Below are 22,891 nucleotides of genomic sequence, written 5' to 3' on the forward strand. Positions count from 1 at the left end.
CAGCTCAATTAATTCTCACACAAACCTATGGCTAGTTACAGTCTCCATTTTACAAGTGAGAAAACTGACTTTCCTAGGGATTAAGGGAAAGAATTGAATCAAAAAGATCCTGTTGTGCTCGAATTACGAGTCCCCTGAGACCTCCAAGGAGCCGACACCGATGCAAGTACATAAGTCTTTATTACAAGCTCGAGGAGGGGCTCACCCGCCTACCAGCGCAGTGGCAGCAAGGTGAAGCCCCGAACAATAGCAAGCAGGATTTTTATGGGGTCAGGGACGGGGGTGTTACAGTGCACACATTGTAAGTATGGCATCATCACATAAGCACCAATCATAATTGTACAACACCCATGGTAACAATTTTGACCATTCAGTGTCTGTGAGGCGTCTGTTACTTTTGGTGGGACCCAATCATGACCTTTGAGAATCCTTTGAAAATGACCAATTATGAGGTGAGTTCAAAGGGCCCACGTGGGGTTTTAGGCAAGAGTCCTCAGTCCCTGACTCAGACCACAGGAATGTTTTTAACTTATTTTGATTGGCTGATCTGAGGGTGGTCCGAAGGTGGCTTCAGCTGAAGCTTTTCCTGGAACTGGGCTACGTGCAGCCCGAGGTTGCTCTTAATGGAAGACTTAATTTCAGTCTCCTCAATCCAAGTGCAAAGCTTTACCACTGACCAGTAAACTATTTAACCTCTCTGAGCCTCAATTTTCTCACCTTTAAAAAAAAAAAAAACTTGTAATTATACCTACTTTGCTACATTGCTGTGAGAATTAAATGAGATGGCACATGTTAGGTGCCTATCATAGTTTCTGGAACATAATCCATGTTCAACAAATGGCCTATTATTTTTCTCATTCACATTTGACCCTAGATCTATAAGCCCTCTTTAATTTACTCTCAATGTTCTGAACTCCCTGGGGTAGACTGCATGAAGTGTTCACAAAAATGCCCAAAATCCCTTCACATGGCAAAAGGGATTTTGCAGATGTGGTTAAGGATTTTGAGATGAGATTATCCAGGATTAGCTGGGTGGTCCACTGTAATCACAGGGCTCCTTATGAACAAGAGGTAAGAGGACCAGCATCAGAAAAAGGAGATGTGTTTCTAACCTCGTAAGATCCATTTGGTGCTTCTGACCTCCAGAACTGCAAAATAATCAAGGTATATATTAAGCTACTAAATGTGTGGGATTTGTTACGGCAACAGTAAGAAAGGAATACATTCCCTAACTGAAAAAGGTGCCAGCCGACCCCAGGCTGCACACCTACGCTGACCCCAGTGTCCATGCCAGCCAGCTGCAGGGTACTCACCTGGCCGGCTGTGCCCAACTCCTTGGCTGTCAGGCGCCTCACGGCTGGAGAAAGTAAAACCTATGCAGCTGCGGTTTTTGAGTTTGGGCTTTTTCCTCCAAGAGATTTTTTTTTTTTAATTTAAGGGACAGATATCGAGGAGAGAAAAAAACATGGAACAAAGAACTACCAAATAGATAATAAATACAAATGCAAGCTGTTTTATAACCGCGACACGGCAGAGAGACAAAACATCACAATAAAGTTTCAAAGGTGGTGGTGTTCCTTTAGCGTGGTAAGTCTTCGGAATCTCGGCTGCAGTCCTTGTTTTGGGGCGCATCACTGAATCCCTGGCACAGTCCACGCTTTGACCGGGACTTGAACAGAACAACCACGTGGCCTAGGTGGAAGCCCTGAAGTGGGCGTGCTCCTGGGTCACGTGACCGCCGAAGCCCCTCCCCTTGGAGCCGTGCGGTCCTCTGGGTCGTACTTCCCCGGGACCTGAGTGACGTGCTCCTGGAGTCTGGCGGAGGCTGTTGACGCCTCTCTGACCCTCGCCTTTCAGTGGCACGCGGCCCAGGCTGCCCTGGCTTGGCTGGCCCTGGTCTCTTCCCGCGGCCCGTCGCTGGTGCGCGAAGAGGTGAGTCCAGGCAGGGAGGTGTCTGTCCTGTACCGGTGTGAAAAATTCAGCCAAACTCCGCCCCCCTTTGCCGGCCTTCCAGCACACACAAGCAAGGGCGGGAGTTGGGGATTCCTGGAGGAGGTAAGGCACCCCAGCGTGCAGGAGGGCAACGAACTTCAGAGGGGGCGCACAGGCCAAGGAGTAACTGCCCTGCTGAGCCCCAGAGCCTGGCTGGGACTGGAGTGGGTGTATCAGGAGCCAGGGTCTCCTTAAAGGGCACCATACACGCTAGCCCCTCACTCTGGGAGCCGGGTGAAGGCAGTCAGTCTACACATAGTCCATCCTGGCCCCACACCCAGAGCTCTCCTAGACTAGGGGGAAACACATGTGGGGGGTCCCTTCCACCAGACCCCAGTAATTTACATGTATTCCTTTCAACAGACCTGTCAATTGAAGTTCTCATTTTACTGATGAAGAAACAGTTCAAATGGGGCAAATGGCCAGTGTGTAATGTGGTTCTGACGCTTAGTCCAGGGCTCTTTCCATTACATTACAAATGCTCCTTTTTATATGCGAATGAGGCCAATTGTGTCGGTGACACTTTCCTACAAAATGAAACAATGCCATAATTACGAAGGCTGGGGAATTAATGGTACTAAATGGGTAATTTGGGTTTAATGTGAAATCTTGGAGTAGGTGACCTAGGTCCAGAAAGAGTGGCTTTTCAAGTGTCACCTCTGCCATCTGGTGGTCAAATGACAATATGACTGAAACAAATGGGTATTAATACTATCATCACGTAGAAGTCATGCGTGCCCCCGAGGCTGGGTGAATGATTTGAGTGTGGACTCTGACTTTTAGAGCCTGAGATGACAAAGTAAAATGTTAAATATACAAATAAAGGTCAGAGATTTTCCATAATAATCTCTGCTTAGGGTGAGGAAACTCATAGTTTACAATGGAAGAGCCCATTCATCCATTTATTCAACAAATATTTATTAAATCTTGTCTTACGTCTTTTTGCCAGGAAACAGATTCTAGGAGATTTACATAAGAGAGAGTTTCTGGATAGTGCTCTTTTTTTATTGTTTTTATTTTTTTTTTTAACGTTTATTTATTTTTGAAGGAGAGACAGCGGATGAGTGGGGAAGGGGCAGAGAGGGAGACACAGAATCTGAAGCAGGTTCCAGGCTTTGAGCTGTCAGCACCCCAGGAGAGTGCTCTTGAGAACAACCCCTGAAAAGGCTTGAAGGAAGCAGAACTAATCAGAAAGGATTGAACTAGGATAAATTTGCCACAGAGGACTTAGCTCCCTACTGGGAGCTCTGGAGTTGGCTTAGTAAGGACAGAGCCTCTGTCCTTCCTCAACCAGTTATGTGATCAGTGAGCTGTACCAGCTGACACTAGCCATAACTAGGGGAATGAGTGCCGGGGTCCTAACAGGGGGTCCAGGAAGCACACCACACCATCCACTACAGACCCACGACATCTTGGGCACTGTGCCATGGTCTAGAGATATGCTATTGAGCCAAACAACATCTCTGCCTCCAAAGGTACCCAGGGGTGCAGAGTTAAAGAATAAACAAACACGGGGCGCCTGGGTGGCTTAGTCGGTTAAGCGTCCGACTTTCACTTAGGTCATGATCTCGCGGTTCGTGGTTCGAGCCCCGCGTCAGGCTCTGTGCTGACTGCCAGCTCAGAGCCTGGAGCCTATTTCAGAGTCTGTGTCTCCCTCTCTCTCTGACCCTCCCCTGCTCATGCTGTCTCTCTCTCTCTCTCTCTCTCTCCTAGAAATAAATAAAAATATTTTTTTAAAAAAGAATAAACAAATGTTTAAAAAAGCAGGAAACAGAAAATCATCTTGTAGCTGCTAACTGTATCCCATAAGCTTAAATAAACAACAAAGAAAAATCCTTGCTTTTTATTGGTGGCAATAAAGAAGGTAGAAAATATTTAGGGTGAAACGCGACTTCAGTCTGACAATGCAAAAAGTGAAGATGAAGGAAAATAGTTTGTCCAAAAACAGTTCCAGAGAAACTTGCCTATGAAACACAACCAGAGCAGTAGGAGATCGCTTTGGCATTCATCTGTGGATGAACTGTGGATCCGTCTAGCTCTACTCAAGAATGGGTGATGGGGTTTTCCCTCTATGCTGTGACCTGCAAGTTTTCTGAGCTATTGGTAAGAGGGCTGCCCATAGGCAGGTGTCATTCCTGAGGTGGGGGGGGGGGGCGGAGGGGGGGGTNGCAGGGTGTGCTGGCTGCTGATCTGGGGTTGTTCTCAGACATTGCACTTTGGTACAATCAGGAAAGGCAGGTCGTTGGTGCCTGCCTCAGTGAAGCCAGGCCAGTCCCCTTGATGATTCCACTCCTGTCCATTGGCTACCACCTCACCAAATAGTGTTGCCCTGGCCACCTCCTCCACATCCCCTGTCCCTTCTCCTCCCCGCCTGTGACATCTCTATTTCATCTCAAAGAAAAAGTACTTGGACTTGCCTGTTATCCCAGGCTGCTACTTCGAGCGTGACAATGCACTCTATACCTGGAGCTCGTTAGGGCTTAAATATTTGAAATGCACAAACTATTTCTCTGCCATGGGTTTCAGAAAAATCATATGAGACTTAAAAAGCCAAAAATGACCTCCGTGTCCCCTGGTTTAGTTGTGTCCGTTCTCTGAGCCAAGAGGAATGGAATTGTCTCAGATGTTTGAGTGAAACAGAGGACCATCATGGGTACCGCTGACAGTTTTTCAGGTGCTGGCCTTCAAATGTCCCCATTTGATGTCCTGCTACCACCTCCTCTCTTTATCTGCCTTGCTTCTACCTAACTAGCTCCTCCTTCTGAATTCTGTCCACCTGCTCGCGACCTAAGTAAGTCTAAGTAAGTAGGAGCCATTCTCTCCCTCAACCTCCACTCCCTCCCAGCTGGTTAATCATCAGGTTCTAGACAGTTGCACATGTGCTGTCACTGCCCCAATTCAAGACACTGCAAACAACCTCCTTACTTGTCCCTGGAGAACAGAGTTTCTTAACCTGAGCACTATTGACATTTGGGATGGGATCATGCCTTATGGAACCGTGCTGTACATCGTAGGACGTTTGGCAGCATCCTGGACACCCACTAGATGTCAGTAGCACCCCTTAGTCGTGACGATCAAAACCAGCTTCAGGCCACTACCGCACCAAGCCATACTGGAGCCTGCAGTAAAAGGAAAAATGTGTGCCCTGTGTACACTTCCCAAAAGGTGCCTCTAATTGTCTTGAACCCAGTGTAAAAGGTTAACGAACGTTTTGCAAAAACAACGAAAAACCTGAATTCTCTCTATCCTGATGTAAAATTGAAAGGGGAAAAAAAACAACAAAAAGAAGACATCCAGAAACGAGTCCACAAGAAACTTTGCAGGGCTCAGCACAACATGAAAATACAGGTCTCCTTCAAAAACTATGAAGAACTTCAAAACAGTGACAGAGGAATGTTAAACGGGGGGAGGAGGGGAGGGCTTCTAAGTGTGGGGTCCTTCTGAACGTGGGCCCCCAGTCAACTGCACCGCTCTCACACCCGCAAAGCTTGCCCTGAACCCCACGTTACCCAATCTTCCTGATGGGGAATGTGACAGCCGTGTGGGCCCTGGGAACCCCAAGCTGATTGGAGACAACTGCTCCCATTGCACAATAACACAGCATCCTAGAACAAACAACATTGTGAATTCTTGGCACTACTTTTGATTTTTTTTTTAAATATTGCATTAAAATATTATTTATCTCAATTACCAAGGATTTGGGCCCCCTCTTAAATTCTGCCCCTGAGGTGAGTTCCTAGCTTGCTGCGCCCTAATCTGAGACTTCATCAAATGCTCCCCACTGATTTAGAGGAGTGGTTCTTAAACTTTGGTCAGTATCCAAATCACCTGGGGAGCTTGGGAAGACCCCCGACTGGTGGGCTCCTCTCCCAGTTTCTGATTCAGTAGGTGGGGGGGTCGGAGGAGAGGTGTGAGGATTTGCATTTCTAACAAGTCCCCAGATACTGTTGAAGCTGCTAGTCCAGGGCACATTGAGAATCACTGCTTCCAAGCCCTCCTTCAGGTGCCAGTGAGAATGGTATTTCCAAAATAGAAGGTACTTCTCGGCTTAACTCTTCATGGGTCCCCACGGCCTATAGGATACAAGAAATGCTCCTTGCCATGGCAGACATTACCCCAGAGTTTACCTCTCTAGTCCCTTCTCGTTTCCTCCACATGGTGCTCTAGTACTATGGGATGGAATGACTCTTACACATCCTTTAACACTCACATCATCTGACATCACGCCGAGAAACCTTTCTCAAACCTCTAGACTGAGCTACGTGCCTTTTCTTTGTCCTCCCACTGGACATTGAATATACAAAGTCAACATTTAACTTTGTACCGAAGTGATCAGATGGCAGGATTGATTCCTCTAGTCCCCTTGTTCACCTTCTGGGGCAAAGAAGTGCTCCAATAGCATCTAATGAACTGAGCTGAACTAACCCGAACACCATTCTGTTACAGTACAGTGAAAACACAGAGAAAAAGAACACAACATTGAGTGACAGAGATGTAAGTGCGTCAGGGGAACACAGCTGAGTGTCAAGAGTCTTGAAGCATAAGGATCTGGCAGTTTTTCAACTGTCTATGAGTCTAATGCTTTTTAATGCAGAGATAACCTTTAATGTGTTATTGATAACGTCTAGATCCTATTGATAGCGATATCTGGATAAGCTGTGAAAGAAAACAGCTAAGAAGGAAAAACACAAAGCACTGGTTAGAACCAGTAAGAAATGCAGTGAGAAAGTAAAAGCGACAATAGAATAGAATGGTCTAGGATGACACAGGTAGAAAAACAGCATGAAAGAAAAACTTCTTATAGTCAGAGGGAAAGCGGCGTTTTTTCCCCCACTAAAAGGTAATTCTTATAATGTCAAAATTCTTCAGTAATACCTATTATATTGAAAAAGTGCCAAGAGGGACACCTGGGTAGCTCAGTGGGTTAAACATCCGACTTTGGCTCAGGTCATGATCTCACAGTTTGTGAATTCGAGCCTAACATCAGGCTATGTAATGATGGCTCAGAGCCTGGTGCCTGCTTTGGATTCTGTGTCTCCTTCTCTCTCTGCCCCTCTCCCACTCACACTCTGTCTCTCTCTCAAAAATAAATATTTTTTAAAAAGGAAAGAAAAAGTACCAAGAGATCAATGGGTTCCATTGTTTTAAAATAGGTTTGGGGGCATCTGGGTGACTCAGTGAGTTAAGCATCTGACTTCAGCTCAGGTCATGATCTTGCCTTTCGTGGGTTTGAGCCCCAAGTCGGGCTCTGTGCTGACAGCTCAGAGCCTGGAACCTGCTTCAGATTCTGTGTCTCCCTCTCTCTCTGTCCCTCCCCCACTCAAGCTCTGTCTGCCTGTCTGTCTCTCTTTCTCAAAAACAAATAAACATTAAAAATTTTAAATAGATTTGAAGAATTATTTTATAATATAAAAGATTAACACTAAACTTCAAAGTGCAGAGCTACCATATGAATCAGTTTAAGTGAAATTTGTTTGGATACTTAGCTCCTGATGTCATGGAAAAGGGATGGAAAATATGAAAATCACAGCACCTCAAAGGAGAGAGTGATCTGCAATCTACCATGGAAAATGTTAGATGTCTTTTGGGATAAAGTAAACCAAAATTCTGGCGTAAAAGTATTGCCCATCAACCTTTAAGAAAGGAAGGGACGTGGCATTGGTTCAAATTCCAACAATGTCTCTGAGAAAAATGCGTTTGTACTATATTTCCAATATAATGATTTCCATCTTTCATCTTTGTTGCTTTCCACACCTTTTTAAATAGACACATTCTTGCTAGGGAAGTTTGAACATAACCTTCCTCATTTGAAATTGTGACTGCTTGTTTATGGAGTAATACTGGAGTGGGCACAGAGTTCCTACCTCAAGAAGGATTCACTGCCCAGGCTTCTTGGAATTTGGTAACGAGATACCCTCCAGCTATTGCTCCAATCAGGGTTTCCCCAAACTATTGCCAAGCCCAAGCACACACCCTTCCATGCAACTGTTGATAAACTGATAGCATTCTTGGTATATTTCAGGTCATATGGGACAACTGAGGTTGTATGTGCTCTAGACTCCCCATGGCATTTCCTGAGGCTTTGGTGAGCTTACATCACAGTTCTCTCTCCAATCCTACATCTTCACCTGCAACAGAAAGGTGGTCCCTAATAATTATCCCGAATGCAAGCCCCATCTCACAGAACACAAATATCTTCACAGAACTAATTGCAGGCATATATTAACAAGCTTATGGAATAAGACAAATTTGTGGTTCTTTACCTCTTTTACTAATTAAGCAAGAGCTAGAACATAGATGGATAAATGGATGGATGAATAGATAGATATAGATAGATAGATAGATAGATAGATAGATAGATAGATAGACAGAAAAAATAGATACACTAATAGATCTATGTCTATATTTAGATTATTTTTCAGTCAGCCATTATTCTCTTTTTCGTGATGTAGGATAGTCATGGGATTTTCCAGTCATTACTCCTCCCTCCAAGTAACAGAATCAGGAAATGACATTCAGAAGCAGAACTAATTATTCACTCATTCATTCAACAAATATTTAGTGAGTGCCTACTCTGTGCCCGGCCCTTTGGGTTCCGAGTACCTAATGATACAAAGTACATGAGACATATTTCCTGTTCTCTAAGGAATTCCATCTGGCATTGAGGAAAAACATTTGCAAAAGGCTGGAACGGATGAAACACTGGTCACAGAGATGGGACGAAGAAGAAAGTGATTACTTTGGCTTATGCGAAGCAAGAGAAGTCTCGCCACCAGAGGTTTTTTAGGATGCAGAAGGGACTGTGCGGTAAACAGGTGGCATTCCAGCCACTCCCAGCAGAGGGAGCACCACAGGCAAAGACTTGAACACAGGAAACCAATCCGTGCCTTTGGGCAGGGTTAGTCTTCAGTTTGCCAACATCCTCTCCGACTGTACACCGTTTTCTAAGAGTGAAACACCTTTGACTCTCCAAGCTGCCCATCTGGATTAGCTCCTTGTCCTTCGTGTCTTTGTTAGAACAGTACTTCCTCCAGGAATTCGTGTTTGACTCCTCCAAAACTGGGCTACACAAGGGGTGCCTGAGTGGCTCTGTCAGTTAAACATCCGACTTCGGCTCAGGTCATGATCTCACGGTTTGTGGAGTTAAACCTCGCGTCGGGCTCTGTGTTGACAGCTGGGAGCCTGGAGCCTGCCTTGGATTCTGTGTCTCCCTCTCTCTCTGTTCCTCCCCCGCTTGTGTTCTGACTCAATCCCTCTCTCAAAAATAAACATTAAAAAAAAACCTTTTTTAAAACTGAGCTACATAAGCCTGCAACATGGTCCCACAGTGTCCAGTACATCTACCTATCACATTATTATACTTTGCTTTATGTGCGGTGCTTTATTATGCTGTGCTTTAAGGGGCAATTTACTTGTCATTTGCCTCTGACTATACTGTAACTTCCCAGGCAGAAGTCACTCACTGTTCATCATCAGATCTCAGCACAGTGCTGAAAAGATGAAAGGTACTGTTTGTTGAATGACAAAATGAAAACTGCTAAGAGTTAGGAAGGTATTTTATTTATTTAACAAACATTCGTTCAGTGCCCATTATGTATCAGGCATCTCCAGGCACTGAAAATAGTGAGACTAAAATAGAGCAAAGAGCCTCACGGAGCTAACGTTCTGCTGGGAGAGACAGACAATATACAAACTGCTATAAAGTAATATAAAGCAGGATGGGGGAGGAGAAAGTTCTTATCTCATATAAAATAGGGAAGACCTCACTCATGAGGTTATATTTGAGCAAAGTCACAAAGGAAATGAAGGAATGAACTATAAATATTTGACAAATAGGATATACGATAGAAACATCCAGCAATACTTCTTAAAATTACCCCTGTAACGTTGCCTCTATATCACGGCTACTTTCTTTCTCTCAGCTATTGCGGGTAATGTCATGAAGGATTTTTGTTAAATTCTCACTTTTATTATGTCTATTTCTAGGTTCTAGCAAAACATCTCAAGGTTCTTTCTTTCACAGTCCATTTTATAAGGATTCCTGAGGCGGTCAGGAACTCTCTTTGTTTCTAAAGCATTTTGAAATCACAGACGAACCCAAACACCATCTACTATCAGTACAAATATTTTATCTTTTGTTAGTTGGCCGGCCTGGGCAAGAGCAGTTAAGATGGCCACTCAACTGATCTAATTTCTGTGAGAAGCTTAAGTTTCCAGGGTCAATTCAAATCTGCGATGGCCTAGCCTCTTTGGCAACTTTTACTTTGAGTATAAATGATTATAAAATTATGTCAAGGATATGCAAGGTGTCTCCCCAAGGTCTGTAAGGGACATGGAGAGTTCCTTGGTAGGGGTTATCTCTTTCTTCACGGAAAGGAAGGACAGTGGCCATGTTAATGTTGCAGTGATACAGAAAGGTCAATACAATATTGTATAAAGATTAGGTGGTGACCCGCTGAAAATCGATGAGTGTTTTCTATCAGTAGACGAGCCTATAAAGCATGGGAAACATTATGTTTAGTAGAGACCTTAAAACAAAATCAATTCAAGTTTTTACACCTTTCATACCGCTGTCACACTTTCAGACGAGGTGGCTATGTTTTGATTAGTCAGCAAAGTGCTGACATAAGTAATAGATCTCTGAAGATTACCAGGTATTTGAGTTAATACTGTTAGTGTTTATTCAGACTTTTCATAAACAAAAAGGGAAATACAAACTGTGCATCTAGGATCCTAGGAAACACATTTTGACAGAAAGTCATTGTACCAATCTTTGTGATTATACATGACCATGTTAAAAAAAATAACTTCAAAAATATTCAATCCTAGAAAGTACATAATCATACATATTTGTATTTAAGAAAGATGTTTTACTTAAGTATAATTTGTCTAAGAAGATAAACTGTCTTTTTATTGTCAGTTTTTGTCTTCATCCTAAATTTGCCACGAAAAAAAGAAAAAAGGAACTCTCATACAGGTTTAGAGATTTTTACAATTTGGAGAATTTTAGACAAACCTGATGTCCCTATTTTCCTTTCTTTTATAGAGGAATGGAACAATTCTTTGTCTTACCTAGTAGTCATTTAGGAAACTGAAAAATAGCTCAGACATAAAAGGCATCTTAATAGTTTTATTATTCAGAATTTGAGGGTTGAATTTAGAAACGGCAACATCAAGAACGATTAAAAGAGACAGACTGATGAATATCTAAGAGCTAACAATTTGTAGCAAAGGTGTAAAAACAATGTGATAAACAATGATTGTTAGTAATTTAACTTTTTTCAAAAGTAAGGACTTTTTTTTTTTAAATTTTACTTTTAGGTTAGCTCTATACCCAACGTGGGCTTGAACTTATAGCCCTGAGATCAAGAGTCACATGTTGTACTGACTGAGCCAGCCAGTGGCCTTAAAATAGGGACTCTTAAAAGATGGTTTAAGACTATGTCAAGAAGCACCACGAGTGAGCAAAAGAATTTGGTGCCTTCTACTGATCTGTACATAAAACAATGTACCCATTTGATAGGAAAAAAGATCCAAATTCTAATAATCCTCCTTTTGTACATTAGTCACTTAATAGTCTGCAGTAACAGACTTATTGATACACCTTTATATGTATTCATTGCCACATTCATATACAAATCTATAAATATGCAAATGGGTATTCATTTTAAGCCTTTTACTGTAGTTTTAGAATATAAGTAACTTAGTAATAAAATAAATAAAACAGGGGCTCCTAGGTGGCTCAGTCAGTTGAACGTCTGACTTTGGTTCAGGTCGTGATCTCGTGGTTCCTGGGTTCAAGCCCCACATCAGGCTCTGTGCTGACAGCTCAAAGGCTGGAGGCTGCTTTGGATTCTGTGTCTCCCTTGCTCTCTGCCGCTTCCCTGCTCACAGTCTCTCTCTCTCTCAAAAAATAAATAAACATTAAAAAATTTTTAACAAATAAAAGTAAAATAAAATAAAATAAAACAATGTATATATCACAGTAAATTTACCATCTAAATAAACTATACCTGAGACATCTGGGTGGCTCAGTAGGTTAAGCATCAGACTTCAGCTCAGGTCATGATCTCACAGTTTTTGAGTCTGAGCCCCACATTGGGCTCTGCTCTTAGCACAGAGCCTGCTTTGGATCCTCTGTCTCCCTCTCTCTCTCTGCCACTCATGTGCTCTCTCTCTTTCTCTCTCAAAAATAAATAAACATTTTAAAAATAAATAAATAGATAAACCATGACTTTCTTAAAAACAGAAAAGCATATGCAATATCACTGTGTATATACTTATGTTTTTAACATATTATTGTACCTAGGGTAATTAAACATTTATATTGTCACATTTATCCAAGGTAACCAACTTTTCTTTTCTTTGGAAACAAAAGAAAGCTAAAGAATTGAAAACCAAATGCTGTTTAGTTATTTTTTCTCCTTCAATATTTATTTCACATAATTTTAACAAATTTGAGGAGGAAAACATAACTAAAATGTGTGTGTGTGTCATCCAAATGTATTTGCATATTTTGTTAATTTACTGTTAATTTAAGTGAGAAAGGTAACTGAAAACTAGGTTTAGTGACCAAAGCTTTATGTTTGTTTCTTCTTCTAGAAACTGACTGTGCATCCAAAGATGACTTATTAATTAAATTAATGGTTTGTCTAAGGTTTTGAAGTTAGTTGAAAATCTGGAAGTGATAACATAGCTAACACTTTAAATCCCTATCATTTGTAGTATTGTAAGAATTTCATTATTTTGAACAGACATTCATTATCATTCCATTTAGTTGAATACAATTTTATAAATATAACTTTTTACTTAAAACAAGTTGTGGAAACAGTGGTAATTTACTTAATTCATAAAACCAAAATAAAAAATTTGAGAAGTTTAAATAATAAGAAATTTAATGCTGGTCTTAAACAAAACTATTGGACTGACATTTTTATATGGTAAAATAATATTTCAAGACTCTCAATTATGACAAAAATTATTCTTTCATCCTAAAATTAAAGGCTTTTCTTCTCATCTTATAGCTGTTGTGCAGGCTATTGTGTAAATATACTTTTTAGTGTCAACAAGAAGATACATAGTTTAATAACTTTTTTCTCTTTTCAGATACTTTTGATTTCTTATCTGGACTATATTCTTGGGGTGAGCACATAACAGCTGAATGCTTCTTTATTTTTTTTAATTTTTTTAATGTTTTATTTATTTCTAGGAGAGAGAGAGACACAGCGTGAGCAGGGGAGGGCCAGAGAGAGAGGAAGTCACAGACTCTGAAACAGGTTACAGGCTCTGAGCTGGCAGTCAGCACAGAGCCCGACGCGGGGCTCGAACCCACGAACCACGAGATCATGACCTGAGTGAAAGTCGGACACTTAACTGACTAAGCCACCCGGGCGCCCCTGAATGCTTCTTTAAAATTAGTTAATGTTGGGGCGCCTGAGTGGCTCAGTCGGTTGATTGTGCAACTCTTGACTTTGGCTCAGGAGATGATCTCTCGGTTCATGAGATTGAGCCCCACATTAGGCACTGCACTGACAGCACACAGCCTGCTTGGGATTCTCTCTCTCCTCTCTCTCTGCCTTCCCCTGTGCTTTCTCTGTCTCTCAAAATAGATAAGTAAAAATGTTTAAAAATAAATAAATAAATGAAAGTAGTTAATTAAAACTTTTTTTTACATTTATCTATTATTGAGAGACACAGAGAGACAACACACGAACAGGGTAGGGTGAGATGGAGAAGGAGACACAGAGTCCAAAGCAGGCTCCAGCCTCTGAGCTGTCAGCACAGAGCCCGATGTGGGGCCCAAACCCATGAACCGCAAGATCATGACCTGAGCTAAGGTCGGTCCCTCGACCAACTGAGCCACCCAGGCGCCTCTTTTTTTTTTTTTAATCTTTATTTATTTTTCAGAGAGACAGAGTGCAAACAGGGGAGGGGCAGAGAGGGAGACAGAATCTGAAGCAGGCTCCAGGCTCTAAGCTGTCAGCACAGAGCCTAACCTGGGGCTCGAACTCACAAACTGTGAGCCGAAGTCAGACGCTTAACTAACTGGGCCACCCAGGTGCCCAAAATTAGTTAATCTTTAAAGTCTCCCAAGATAAGGAAAGAGAAAAGAAAGGAAAAGAAAAGAAGGAAAGGAAAGGAAAGGAAAGGAAAGGAAAGGAAAGGAAAGGAAAGGAAAGGAAAGGAAAGGAAAGGAAAGGAAAAAAACACAAGGAAGCCAAAGAAAAGAAAAGAAAAACATGAGGGAGCCAGCTTCAGACAAATGTGAAGTTGTTCCTGTAAAAAGCTAATTATGTTCCTTCTGCGAGGAGGGGGAAGAAAGTTTAGATAGAGGAAAATAAATGTTACATATATACACACAAAAGAGAGTGATGTGTAGTTAGTTTGGATGTAACCTGACTCCTTGACAACGCTATCAAGTCATAAATTAAAACGTGAGGTCTCATTAATTCCTGAAGTACAAAAATAAAGAAGGAGAGGTCTCTAAGGTCAAACAAAATTTTCTCTTTTCAACAAACAAGTCAATCTCCTTAAGAAGGTTTCTTTCTCCTTTCTTTGCTCTGAGGCGCTTCTCCAATGTACAACCTCATTCCTGTCAAAATCTCCCCAAATTGGCCATTGCATTCCAAACTGTCCCCGGTCAAAGTGTGCCAGTTAGAAAGTTAAGTGTACAAGTTAGCAAATAAGGAGAAAACATGAAGGCAGCAGGCGTGTCTCTTAGAAGAGGCACCATTTTATACTGAGAAAACTCCCTGAAGATGGAATGGTCCATAAGAATAAAGCTTGAAAGCATGAAAATGGACGAATGGATCAAGAAGATGTGGTTTATCTATACCATGGAATACTACATGGCAATGAGAAAGAATGAAATCTGGCCATGTGTAGCAACATGGATGGACCTTGAGGGTGTTATGCTGAGTGAAATAAGACAGGCAGAGAGGGACAAATACCATATGTTTGCACGTATAGGAGGATTAGGAGGAACTTAATGGAGGACCATGGGGGAGAAGAAGGGGGGAAACAGTGGGGGAGGGGGAGAGAGGCAAACCATGAGAGACTCTTGAATGCTGAGAACAAACTGAGGACTGATGGGGGTGGGGGGAGGGGGGAGATGGGCATGAAGGAGGGCACTTGTGGGGATGAGTACTGGGTGTTATATGGAAACCAACTTGACAATAAACTATTTGTTAAAAAATAAAAAAGAATAAAGCTTGGCTAGCTTTGTGTCTCCAGAGCTGGGCCAAAGGCCAATTCTTGCTAATCCAGAGCTGACCAGAACCTCCTGATTTGGTGCAGACAAAATTAAACAGCACAAATCTGTGACTTTACTAACAATCATCGAATTGTACATTTTAAATAGGTGAATCACATAGTATGTGAGGCATATCTCAATAAAGCTGCTATGAAGAGAGTCTTCCAAAAGACTATTATATTTGGAAAACACAAAAACATTGAAACAGTTTATGTTGTTTTTATACTAGGGGAAAACTGGAAATAATCCAACTGTACGTTAATAAGAGAATGGCTAAATAAATTAGGGTAAAACTATAGGGTGGAATATTAGCTAGTTATTAAAAATGTTTTTAAGTAATACTTAATGACAAAGAAAATGCTCACAATAGAATCTTAGTGTAAAAGCAAGACAAAACGTATGAATTCAGCATAATTTTACGAGGAAATCTCATTAAGGGAAAGCAGTGTATAGAAATAAACACTGAATAGAAAGACAACAGCATCATAGTGTTTATGAATTGTGGGTAATTTAAATTTTCTTCTTGATTCTCTCTCTCTTTATATTTTCCAATGAAAATGAATTCATATAGGGGCGCCTGGGTGGCTCAGTCGGTTGGAGTCAGGTCATGGTCTCACGGTTGGTGGGTTTGGGCCCCGTATCAGGCTCTGTGCTGACTGCCAGCTCAGAGCCTGGAGCCTGTTTCAGGTTCTGTGTCTCCCTCTCTCTCTGACCCTCCCCTGCTCACCTGTCTCTCTCTCTCTCTCTCAGAAATAAATAAAAAACATTAAAAAAAAAGAAAATGAATTTATATATATTGCTTTTATAATCAGGAAAACAAAATGTTGTAAAACCAAAATGGCTATGGGGAACCGAAATAAAATTTTTATATTGATTTGAGTATACAACAGAGTAACACCACTAAAGTTCAAAGTACAGGGTCCCTATGAATCTGGTTAAGTGAAGGAAAAGACTATTGCAAATAAGGATCCAAGTACTCACTTTTTCTTTTCGATTGTCCGTTCGAAACACTGCTGCCAAATCATCTCAGATTACTCCAACTAGGCTCAGAGCAAACCCACCTCTTGAGTTCAGCACATCGACCCTCTTCTTTCCCTACATACAGCCCTCTCATTTGTACATTTCCCTTACTTCATCTCCCCACTTCTCATTCAACTCAGGATTTCCCTGCTGTGTATCTGCTATCCTTCAAACAAATGCTTCAAGCAAGCTTACAATAGCTTGGGTGCCCTAGCATTGAACTTGATTCAGTTCAGTGCCAGTCAAATACCTCTTCAGTGGCCCCACTGGGTATTTGAAACATCCATGCTCTATCCCTGTCCCCTCAGCAATGACAGAAGAAACCTGATACACACACTTTGGAAAATGTTGTGGTAGGTCTTGCTCCTCAACACCTCAATGTCAGCGGTTAGGACTGGACTGTAAACTGATGCCAAACCTCTTTCCTTCCAGCTGGGCAGGATGGTTTAATCTACCTCATGGATACCACCTTCATTCATTCATTCATTCATTCATTTATTCATTCGTATACAGGCTATTGCCTCCTGGGCTCAAGCGGTTCACACACCCGCACCTCACCAGTGAGGTAACCAGTTCCTCCTGATTTCACCAAATCTTTTCCCAGCTCAAGCCCCACCTTCTCACTAAGTATTCTCTGCTTGCTACCATCCTGTTTACCTCTGCTTTTCAGTCTTCTCAGGATCCTTTTTCTTTTCTTTTTTTTTTTTAAGGGAAAATTTTCTTCCTTTGTTTTTTAAAAAAATTTAATGTTTATTTTACTTAGAGAGAGAGAGAGAATGTGAGCAGGGGAAGGACAGAGAGAGAGAGAGAGAGAGAGAGGAGACACAGACTTGGAAGCAGGCTCCAGGCTCTGAGCTGTCAGCACAGAGCCAGACGCGAGGCTCGACCCCACAAACGGTGAGATCATGACCTGAGCCCAAGTCAGCCTCTCGACCGACTGGGCCACCCAGGTGCCCCAAGGATCCTTTTTCATTGTACGATCATTACCCAGCACACAATGGTGTCCTTTTCTCTGTCAGTGTCAGGGGACGTCGTGGTCAGCTTCGCTGTGCCTTTTGTTCCTTTACTTCTGGCTTAAGCTGAGCTTTTGTACAATATAAAAAGAGAGAGGGAAGATTTTTAGTTACTGGTTGTGATATGAATCTATACCAGAATGGCTGCCACTGCCTGGTAGGTACTGGCCCCAAAGAGAATGAATCATCAGTTTACATGCTTTTTTTTTAAAAAAGATGATTTAATTTTTAAATATTTATTTTTGAAAGAGGGAGAGAGACAGAGCATGAGCAGGGGAGGGGCAGAGAGAGAGAGGGAAACACAGAATCTGAAGCAGGCTCCAGGCTCTAAGCTGTCAGCACAGAGCCCGATGGCCCACTGTGGGACTTGAACTCACAGACTGCGAGATCATGACCTGAGCTGAAGTCAGGCGCTTAACTGACTGAGCCACCCAGGTGCCCCTTGCACTGTCTGGGTCACAGTCTTCCTATGTGGCTCTCATGTGTGGTGTCTTTGTTTTTAGCTTCATGGGTCCTGACCAAGCCATGGTCGACTACCCCTCAATCTGCTTCAATGGTTCTTCTCTTCCTTTCAATCGCCCCTAAAATAAGTAATCTGCAAAGCTCTGCCCAGCGTTTTTCTTTTTCTTCCATATACACTTCTTCTTTCTCTGTGGTCTTCCTGATGCCCGTTAAATTCTTACCTCCACCAGTATTGGCCTTGACCTGGACCTACCTGTGAGCTTCTCCCCACACCAGTCTATGATAGAGGGGCCCCAGCTCACCTGGTGAGGTGAAATGAGGTTGAAGAGGATCTTGCCTTCATTGCAGACCCGAAGGATTGAGGAGGCCATTACAACCAGGGTACTGAAAACACACCACCAGCCCAGCCATCTCTCTTATCCATTTCCACTAGGAAGGCCAGGTTCTTTGGTGACCAGAATTTGCTGGTTTCCTGGGCTGCAGACGAACAGCATGGTTTGTCCAAGCCGATACTCCAGGCTTGTATCCCAGTCAGCTGGTAAGAGCTTGTTCTGCCAGCTTTATTTCTTTTTCCCAAACTTCTTCCCCTTGTCTTTGATATATTTCCCCAAGCGCTGGGAATTCTAGTTTCTGAACTGGGGTTTCCACTCTCTCTGCTCCAGCAGCCCCATGCTTATTCTAGGTGGGAGTCAGTGTCTTCTCCCTCTTTTGGATTTTATGTGTGATCGAATTAAAGAAGCAGACCTTTCTTCCCAAGTATTTACTCAGCTCCCTTCTTCCTCCTCCTTCTAACCTCTCTATTCCTGTTCCCAGTGTCCAAATGGCGTGCCCTTGGCAAGCATTCTGAAATTCACAAGAATCTCCCCTCTATGCAAATTACCCTGAAATGTACACCCAAGCGCAGACCTTTCTCTCTAACTCAGCCTGACTAATTTTCTGCTGGCTCTCCTGCTGGATGTTTCACTGGCATCTCAGGTTGTGCTTGGCACATCTAGGCCAAATCTTATTCTTCCTGTTAACTAATTCCTCCCTCCTTGCTTCTCTACTTCGGTTAATGTCACCATGGTTTCCCAGTTACACAAAGCCTCTCAGGCCCTTCTGTTCCCAACCTTCAAATCAATTGTTAGACCCTGTAGATTCAATTTCTTGAAAGAAGTTTAGATGTAGTATAAAGTCAAACCAGAATTCCCAGTTCTGTTACATAATATCCGTGTAACCTGAGGACAGTGATTGAAACTTTGTGCCTCAGTTGTCCCATCTGTCAGATGGGAATAATAACTGTCTTTATATTACAAAATAGTCGTGAGTTTACATTTGCTAAAGCACTTGAAAGAACACTAGGTGCATTGTGTCACCTGCCTGCTATTTACATCTCTTACACCAGAACCTTTCAATTCCACCATGGCCTCCACTTCATTCTCACCCTAGTAAAGATCTTCAGTGACATACTCCCTTAGCTCCTAATTGTTCCGCCCTCTCCTAGCTATTCCTGCTGCATGCTAGATTGAGCTTCCTAGAACACAGCTGTGGTCACCTACCACATTTCCCCGTAACCTCCGCTCCCCAGCTGCCACCATTTCTCACCAGAATGACTGAAATAGTTCCCCATCTGGTTGCATTGAATCTACTTGTGTTTTTTCTAATCTACCTCCATGCTCTGATCATATCTGATCTTGTCACGTTCCTGTTGAAAACACTTCAGTGGACTCCCAGTGCTCCTGGAATGATTCTAGTCCAGCCTGGCTGCTCCAAGTATGTCCCTGGAGCCTGTTAGAAATGCTTGGTTCCCATCCCAGACCTATTGGCATCTGAATCTGCATTTTAACAAGATCACCATTAAAGTTTGAGGAGCCCGGTTCTTCGAGGCCCCAGGTGGTCTGGCCTTCTTTCTTTAGTAGCCTCCTCCTCCTCTACTTCTCCCCTTGCTCACTGTGCCTCCTTGTCTTCCTGCCTCTCTGGCCTCCATCAGGTCCCTCCGATGTCTCAGGCTCCACCTCACCACAGGGCCTGGTACCTGTGCTTCCCACAACCTGGGATGCTCTTCCCATTATCCTTTGCCTTTGCCTGGCTAGTTCCTTCAGGCCTCGGCTTAACTGTCATCCTCTCAAAGAAGGTCTTGCTGACACCTAAGACCAAGGCAGATCCCCTTAGTATTCAGTCGTGTAGCATTTTGTGCTTTTCCTCTAGACCACTGAATGCAATTTGTTGTTGTTTATTTGTGTGAGTATTTAATGAATGTGCATCTCTCCCCCTAGACCACAACTCTCGGAAGACAGAAACCATGTTGATTTTGCTCATCTTTGTATTTCTCAGAATCTAGTATGGTGCCTGGGATATTATAAGTACTTAATAACCACCTTTGTTCATTCATTTAATTCATTTATTGTGCACCTACTATATGCCATCCACTAGAGGCTGGATATATATCAAAGAAGAGAGCCAGGGGCACCTGGTGGCTCAGTCAGTTAAGCGCCCGACTTCAGCACAGGTCATGATCTCACAGTTCGTGAGTTTGAGCCCCACGTCAGGCTCTGCGCTGACAGCTCAGAGCCTGGAGCCTGCTTTGGATTCTGTGTCTCCTTCTCTCTCTGCCCCTCCCCTGCTCATGCTATGCCTCTTTCTCAAAAATAAATATTAAAAAAAAAAAAAGAGGAAAACCACACAGTTTCTGCTCTCACTACAGTTTAGGGGGAAACAGGCAATCTCATAATCACAAGTAAATACAATATTACAATGAGGTAAATATTATGAAGCACAGGTACAGAATGCCATGAACATTCAGGAAGGCTGGTCAGAGATGTTTTCCAACTGCTGCTACTTAATACAAAAACCATAAAATTCAACATGTATTTTTCTTTTATAGAATAGCTTTATTGAGATTTAATTCACATAGCATACGATTCATTCATTTAAACTGTACCTTTTGATGGCTGCTAGCATATTCATAGAGTTGTGCAATCATCACCACCAATTTTAAAATGTTTTCATTTCCCCAAAGAAAACCTTCTGCCCTTAGCCATCATTCCCATCTTCCCCAGCCCCTCACAACCACTAATCTACTTCCTAGCTCTATAAATTCATCAATTCTGGATATTTCATGTAAATAGGATCATCTAAGATGTGACCTTTTGTGACTGGCTTCTTTCACTTAGCATAATATTTTCTTTTTTTTTTAATTTTTTATTTCAGAGATAGTGTGTGTGAACAGGGGAGAGGGACAGACGAGGGGTGGTGGGGAGAGAATCTCAGTTTCCATGTTGAACACAGAGCCCAATGCAGGGCTCGATCCCACGACTCTGGGATCACAACCTGAGCCAAAATCAAGAGCTCAACACTCAACTGACTGAACCATCCAGGCACCCTAGCATAACATTTTCAAAATTTATCTATGTTGTATCATTTATAAATACCTCATTTCTCTTTATTGCTAAATAATATTCCATTGTACGATGTATTTTTCTTAGCATAGCCAGAAACAGGATGCCATTCCACTGTATTCACCATAGCCAAACAAATTCAGTCTGTCATGTTTCTAGAAAAAGGTGACAGTAAGTAAATGTTGGCTGAGATTTACAAGGGTGGCAGCCATGCGTAGAAAGCTTCTTTTCATGAGTGACTTTATTCACTCAGCTCTCTTAGTCTGTTTCGTATTCTGACTCATAAACGGAAGTGATTCTAGTTTGGCATTCTTTCTCCTGTGCTTAGTTCTTTGGTCTCTACTGACTTGCTGCGTTAAATTATGCAAGTTACTTAAACTCTGTTTATTTAACTCCTGCATGCTCTGTAAAATGAGCCCAGTCCAGCCTGTTTGTTTGCCAAAGCTGTTTGGAGACAATTTTTCATAGGATATGCATCATCAGCTCCCACAGAAGGCAAAAGGAATTTGATGTGTGGGGGCAGTCTGGGATCCAGTCCAAAATCAGTGCTCATCTGGAAGAAATATGGAAGCTTGATACTGGGCTTTTAGTTGTACTCACTTATTGCTTTCCCTCTAAAGAACTTTGTAAATCTCTATCTCTTATGCATTTCCTATATAAGGTGAGATAAGCTTAAAAAAAACCCAAACAGATGGTAATGGAAAAAGCCTTCTGACATTTTTTAATGGCCAGCTCTGAACCAAAGAGAGTAATTTGTCTCACCTAGCTTTATGACCTGCAGAAGGATTACCCATGATATTTAGTAATCTCATTTTTCCCCCTTGAGATTGTCCTTGCCAGACCCCATCTTGGGATGTAAAACCCAATTAGATTAAAATTATCACTCATCTACTTACCCAGTGTTCTGTGCTAGGTGCTGAGGAGGCTCTGAAAAGAAAGAAAAGGAATCCCTGGTTTCAAAGAGCTCACAGTCTAATGGAGAGATAAGGAGAGGTACATCAGGCAGAATGCGCTAAGTGCCAACGGGAGTAAAAACCTAAATTAAATGCTCAGGGAGCAGAAACAAGAGATTACTACTAGGAGGAGTGACAGGAATGGTTATATGGAGATCATCTGAGCTGTGTCTTAGAGAACAGTTAGAATTTTTAAAGGGGACGTAGGAAAGAGTAGGTGAACTTGACAAATGGACTTCCCTGGGGTGGGGAAGTGCACAGCACGACTCTGGTGTGAAGGGCAGTTGTGAAAAATAAACCTGAAAAAGTAGATTGTAGGCCCCGAATACTGGCCTGGGGAGCCCGTTCTTGATAATGTAAGCAAAAGAAAGTCAACGAAGGTCTTTGGCAGGATGTACCTCAAAAGTGCACTTGAGGACAGTCAATCTGGCGAGAGGGTGAAGGATGGATGGGCAAGAGGAGAGGCTTCAGGCTGGGAGGCCAAACAGGTGGATGCCGAACCGAGGCAGAGAGAATGGAAGGGAGGTGGCCGCGAAGACAACCTCTAAGCTGTATAGGTAAGGCGAAAGCTAGGTGCAGACGGTAAGGACACAGATCCCTCCAGAGGCCGGGCCTGGGAGGAGTCAAAGTCGTAGCCACGCCCTCCAGTGGCGTCAGGCGCCCGGCTGAGTATCCGATTGGCTACTCTGGCCTCCAGTCCTAAGAGAAGGCGGTGCCCTGCCCCCGCCCCCTCCGGGCTCGGAGTGAGGCGCGCACCCGCGGAGAGCCCCGGGAGCCCAGCGCCGACCTGGGACGCTGCAGCGGGGNNNAGGGAGCTGCGCT

General features: G+C 42.8%; 1 long non-coding RNA gene across 2 annotated transcripts; it reads right to left on the reverse strand.

Annotated features, from left to right (window-relative positions):
- Positions 1–1,109: 1,109 nt before the first annotated feature.
- Positions 1,110–22,611, reverse strand: LOC144219283 (uncharacterized). 2 transcript variants are annotated; one of them, XR_013331359.1, is made up of 4 exons: positions 22,468–22,611; positions 22,013–22,043; positions 17,252–17,348; positions 1,110–2,519 (listed from the first exon to the last, which is right to left on the reverse strand). It is a non-coding gene; the product is annotated as an uncharacterized LOC144219283 (long non-coding RNA). The 2 variants fall into 2 exon arrangements; XR_013331360.1 differs by lacking the exons at positions 22,013–22,043; positions 22,468–22,611 and adding an exon at positions 18,042–18,099.
- Positions 22,612–22,891: the final 280 nt, after the last annotated feature.

This window comes from Crocuta crocuta, unplaced genomic scaffold (assembly GCF_008692635.1).
Source record: "Crocuta crocuta isolate KB4526 unplaced genomic scaffold, BGI_CrCroc_1.0 scaffold118, whole genome shotgun sequence".
NCBI classification, from domain to species: domain Eukaryota; kingdom Metazoa; phylum Chordata; class Mammalia; order Carnivora; family Hyaenidae; genus Crocuta; species Crocuta crocuta.